The 6,160-nt window shown below is 39.8% G+C and overlaps 1 protein-coding gene across 1 annotated transcript in view; it reads left to right on the top strand.

Moving 5' to 3' along the window:
* Positions 1-112: 112 nt before the first annotated feature.
* The window catches only part of LOC117951606, a 13,266-nt gene continuing 7,218 nt past the window's right edge, over positions 113-6,160 (top strand). Inside the window, exon 1 of the mRNA XM_034883380.1 lies at positions 113-524. The gene's annotated coding sequence lies outside the window, so the exon portion shown is untranslated. The remainder of the gene's footprint in view (positions 525-6,160) is intronic.

Raw genomic sequence — 6,160 nt, 5'->3', positions numbered from 1 at the left:
TCGGGTAGATAAACGCGTCTAATTAAAGGGAGGCAGCCTGTCCGGCTGGGTAACTTCATCCTCTCTCTCTCTCTCTCTTGTTAGGGCAAATAGCAAACGCACAAACTTGGCACTATTTCAGAAATTCACTCTCTAACCTCAATGTCCTCCATTTTGAAGGCTCTAATTACAAAGGCTCGTTATGCTATTGGTATCGGAACCTTTTTTTTTTTTTTTTTTTTTAACTCGTTACAAACTCATTAATTTTCAAACTTTTAAACTGTGGTCCGGTTAATTTTCTGCGTAAAGCCGGTTGATACCCAAACTCGGCGTACACCTCAACACAGTTAAGTGTTGACGTTCTCAGCTTTGCAGTTTTCTCCGGTTTCACATGCTGATATGGATAGCTGCCGTACGTGTGTGCGTGACATGTCGAAGGAACACAAGGGTTGTACATAGACAAAAAGTGTTTCGGCGTTTCTAGTATGCAACACATGAAATCTATCCCACACAGATTGAGACGCAGCTGCTGCATCACGAGGGCTGTAAGTGCATGTCAGAGTATGAAAGTTTGATCCTGGTCGGGTAGGGTTTATAATAAGTATGTCTCGGCCTGTGTTGCATACGGGGTCACGCAATTTATTTAGTGTTACATTATTAAATGTAACTGTTGATAAAGAAAAAAACATTTTCACACTCACAGAACTACGTAGATTAGTGTGTTAAATGCAACGCTGTAGCTAATCGTTTGGACCTTAAGGGTTATGGCTATTTCCTGGGTGTTTTAGCAACACGGGAGAGTTTATATTCTGAAATTATAAATGTGTACATGGAAGGTATTTTATAGGCTGATCCGGAAGACGAAACAAAATTGTGATTATTTAGTCTGAAATGTCAAAAAAATGTGAAAAAAATATGGCTTTTGCCTTGCAACGAGGTTTCATATCTCTATACACATTTATACCTATGTTAATCTAATTTTAACCTTGTCTGTAATTTGGACGTCAATCCATATTGATGACTGTGAAATACTTAAATACCTTCCTTTGAGAAACAAACTTTTTAGAACATTTTTTATAAGAATTTGATACTCTAAATACTTTATGCAATGCACTGGTTTTGGTTCTGGTATTCAGAACATCTGTATATGTGTGTGAGTATTGTTTTAAGACCAAAAAACGCAAACCTATCTTTTAAGGTTTACAACTCAACCCTATAAAGTATAAGGAAGTAAGTAAACTTTGTTTATATAACACCTTTTACAGACAAGAGGAGTCACAAAGTGCTTTACAGTAAAACAAAAACAACACATAAAATATTAAGCCTTATTGCTAGTTAAAGGCTTGTATAAAAAGATATGTCTTCAGGTGTTTTTTAAAAGTTTCCACAGAATCCAAGGCTCTCAAGGCTAAAGGGAGAGCGTTCCAGAGCCTATAGGAGCCACCACAGAAAAGGCACGATCACCTCTGGTTTTAAAACGTATTCTGGGAACCGTTAAAAGGGTTGGCCTGAAGACCTCAGAGAGGGGCCCGTAGGTCACCTGCTGGTCTTAGACAAAGGTCTTGCTGCTGCCGTACAGCTTGCATTTTGTCCATGGATGATTTTTTAAAACGAGTGTACAGTATATTGCAATAATCCAAACGTAAAAAACAAAATTACTAAAAAAACAGGAACGAACCACAGATTTCACATGACTGTTAAAACACATATATTTGTCAAAAATGACAATCAAATTTTGCACAACATTACAATCAGAGATTGTTAGAGCCCCACTGGCCTCCCTAATATTAGGGCTAATGTCTGGGGCAAAAATCATCACTTCAATTTTGTCTGAATGTGGTTGCAAAAAATTGTCTTCCATCCAGAGATATTTCTTCAAAACTACCAATACTATTTCCAAGAGGAAGCATATACAGACTAAACAGCAGGGGGCCAAGCACAGAACTTTGGGGCACACCACAGGACAGAAGAGCAGAGTCTGCCATAAACAGTATGTTCCTATAGACACAGCAGGACTCCTGTCTGAAAGAAAGGAAGAAAACTAATCCAGAGCTGTTCCAGTAATGCCCACAGTGGTTTTCAGCATATCAATCAGAGTGCAGTGATCAACTGTACCAAACGCTGCACTGAGATCTAATAGTACCAGCGCAGTACATTTACCCCCATCAGCAGCCATCAAAATATCATTAGAAAACTTAAGGAGAGAAGTATAAGTTGAATTTTTTTTTACAAAAACCAGACTGAAACTTATCAAAGATATTATGTGAATCCAAGACCTTATTTAACTGTTTTGCAATAACTTTTTCTAAAGGTTTCAAAATAAAAGGCAATCTAGAAATATGCCTGCAGTTTTTAAACAAAGCTACATCTAGAATCTTTTTTTTCAAGATAGGCTGAACAAGAGCATTCTTAAAACAGCCCGGGGCCTGGCCCAGCTGGTGAGTGATTGTCGCAATGATTATTAAACACTATTGCACAAGCGTCCACATCATTCAAAATAAAAACTGAGTCAAAGGCGGCCAAAAAAAGTTCAACAGTAAGCTGGTTAATCAAACGTGAGCAGGACGCTTGTTTAACAGGCAGAAGATCTTCATCACAAACAAGGTCTAATAAGGTGCATTTGTGATCACTGACAAATACATCTTCATTGCAAACATTTTTAATGTTTATACCATGAAAAAAACAGATCAAGCATATGTCCCTTGCTGTGTGTAGGGCCAGAAAACTGCTGAGTAAAATTAAAAATTCAGTGATATTTACAAATTTAGAAGCATTTTTGCAAATATCACCATCCACGTGAAAATAAAAAATTGCATCCAACAATGGATGATAAGAAATCAGAAAAATCAGTAAGAAAAGACGCCACTGGCCCATGTTGCCTTACAATAAAATGTATTTGAACGACCAACTTTAGTCATCTGTAGTTTGAAAGAAGACTATGTGGCAGCGCTCATTGACTGGCAGATAAATATTTTTTTTAAACCACAGCAAGACCTCCACCAGGGCCCGTGATTCTTGGTGTGCTGATAAAAGTACAGTCCTTATAAAGTTCCCCCTTGTTATCTCCTTGGAGTGTAGATACAAGTTTGAAACAGTGTTTCCACTTTCATCCAGGGAAATATAAATACATAAGGGGTCAAGAGTCCAAGACCCCCCCAATGTACCCCCAACCTCTTGGTTGTTTTATTTTTTTGTTACTGCATCTAAAACCTTGAGTACAGCCCTGCTAAGATGTTAAGTGTAAACTAAAGTATCTGTAGGTTTATAAGAAATATAGCTGCACCTGCCACACTATCATAGTATTAGAGCTGCAAAACAACATTAATGGTTTTGTCCTCTATCTGCTACACCCGTTTAAGTGACAAGTGTGTAGGTGTGTCTGTGTTGGTAACTGAATGTTTGAAATATTTGTAAGACGCACACATACGCACACACACACCCTTCCTTAAATTTGAGACCACCTAATGCAGCAGATTCTCCCTCCCTCTCTGTGTCCTGTCATTTGGTGTCATATCTATTTAGGGCTCCCTCGCTGTTCTTCATTTCCTCTCAATTTCTCTCTCAAGCTCAAAGCAACAACATATAACTCCAGCACACAAGATGTGGGAGAAACTGCCGGGATGATAAGACAGAAAGGAATATAACACATGTTCAGAGAGGAAGGATTTTTGGAAGGAATTTAGCACCGGATTCGTCACAGCGAGCCAAAGTACACTTTCGGGACAGCACCTGGTCTGTGGAAAACCACACCACAGGGAGATAATGTGAGGACTAATGCTTCCTTCCACATGATCCCTGAAGCTGATTCGTGGAGGACAGTGACTACTTATTTATAGGTTTAAGAGCAACGGTCTGCTTAGTCTTAAATTGCAACTCATGGGTTCCATCGGTGTCCCTAGTCCGTCCTCTTTAAACTCAGATGACGAGTCCCCCAATCGCACACAGTTCCCGGATTCCTCCCGTCACACCTCCCACACCAAGAACCAGAGCTGCATGAGCTACGGGATCTGGGTGGCCTGGGACCACCTCAGGCCCTTCATCCCCTTCTTCCTCATCAGCTTCATGGTCGTGGCCCTTGTCTACCTGATGCAGGCCATCATCTTTGGGGGGCCCTTCAAGGATCCATACTTCTTTGTCAAGTTTAACAAGCGCTGGCCCCGACCCACTCCGGACCAACAGGACTCTCCAACACCTACCAAATCTTTCAGTCCGGTCCCCTACTCATCTTTCGAGCAAGTCCTCTTTGAACTGCACAGAGACAACAAGACAATGTGAAGTGTCACACTGGAGGATATGTTTCTTTTCTCTGTGAATATGAGCTCACTAGGGATTTCACCAGCTCTTAGTGTTATTTAAAGCACAGAGACTGATACAATGATTATGTTTATAAGTAATTTATTATTGGCTGTTTGTAGAATGTTGTTTATGTTAAAGTTGCTCTGGGTAGAAAGCAAAACAAAAACTGCAGAAATTGAAGTAGATTGAAACCTCTTCCTGCAGCTCTCCCTCTTCCCAATATTTTCTATATTTATATTTTTATTATCCAGAAGCTAATATGACGCTTCAGCAGTCTGTGGTGGACTAATAGAGTGGGAATCTGAATTCCAAAGTGTCTTTAGTTCAAAATTCACAATTGTGTGACTACATCTCCACCATGGCTTGACAAGCAAACAGATAGGGGAATACTAAAAAGACAGTAACTTTGTAAGTTACCAACTTGATTTGAGAAATTCAGACTGCTAAAGACTCATATTAGCTTCAGCTGAACTTCAGAGGTTATTTTGCACAGAGTCGGGACTGTGGAGGAATATGTCCCCTATATACTACTATAAGCTAAAGACAGAATTTGTCTCATGTACAATACTGTTGAAATCATTTGTCATGTATAACAAGTTGACAGGCACGTAACATATCGTACAACTCTAAGATGCCTGTAACACTGTATGTTACAGGCGTTTACACATATATTTACACCAATGATCCAACAGGGAGGCAGGCAGTAGACATTCAGACTGTCCACAAGACAACTGGTGAATAGAAATAACACATTATTTATTTGTTTATCCATGCTATGCAGGGACACGATATCCAAGGTCGGCAATTAAAATTGTTTTGCCCAAAGAAGATCTTAATGTGGCAGAGTTGGGTGGTAACAACTAACACAGGGTAATGTTTTCTTGTATCACAGTATGGCGTGTCTTCAGTCACAGTAATGTGCCATGTATAGGGTTTCACCATTCTAGAAACTAAAAGCATCCTTCAGATTTCCAGTTTTTAAAATGTAACATTTTTCCGAAATGTATTGCCGTTGTCTACAAAAGAATTTGCAACATTTAGTTTTCTTAGTAACTTTTTAGGTGAATGCTAAACCCCATTTTGATTAAAGATAGTTTATCAAAGCAAGATTACGGCATATAACCTTTGTTGAACAGCAGCTACTGTGGCCACAAATGTCCACTGTGGATTAATGATGACTATTAAAGTATGGTGTAACAGTAGCACAAATAAAGAGGTCATCAAACCAGCTAAGTAGTCCCAGCTACACAGAAATACATACTAAAACGTTGCTAACATTAGATAATAGCCACCATAAGTCACACAAGACCAAGAAAGCCTGTAGCAGCAAAGAGGCTCTAGTTTGTGGTGCTGCTATATTAAAGGTGCACTATAAGTTGCTGCTTGGTTTCAGCACAAGTGCATTTTTATCTCAAATTGTATGCATCTCTCCTTGATCTCCTAGCTGTCTTTCCCCCTGAATACACTGTGAAAAAGCCTGGGAGACAACACAGGGGTTGTAAATGTCAAACAATAGGTGCACAGGATATGCACCAAAATACAACCAACCACATTTCAGCCAATCACTCTCAGATACAACTCATGTCTTCAACTCCCCCCATTATGTGCATGATAACCATCTTGTCGGTGATTGGCTGGAATGTGGTTTGTTGTATTTTGGTGCACAGCCAGTGCCTCAAGTATTTGTTTGAAGTTTATTACCCCTGTGTTGTCTAATGTGACCAGGCTAGCGGATCCTGAGCTAGGACCCTGTCCCTTGAGCCTCACATCCGTCAAGTCATCAAAACCTCCTTCTTTCACCTTCGAGATATTGCTAAAATCAGACCCTCACTCACTCCCTCTGCTGCCGAAAGACTTATTCACGCCTTCATCTCCTCACGACTCG

This window comes from Etheostoma cragini, chromosome 10, assembly GCF_013103735.1.
Source record: "Etheostoma cragini isolate CJK2018 chromosome 10, CSU_Ecrag_1.0, whole genome shotgun sequence".
NCBI classification, from domain to species: domain Eukaryota; kingdom Metazoa; phylum Chordata; class Actinopteri; order Perciformes; family Percidae; genus Etheostoma; species Etheostoma cragini.
Note: the sequence above shows the minus strand (reverse complement) of the source record. Positions and strands in the feature narration are given on the sequence as shown.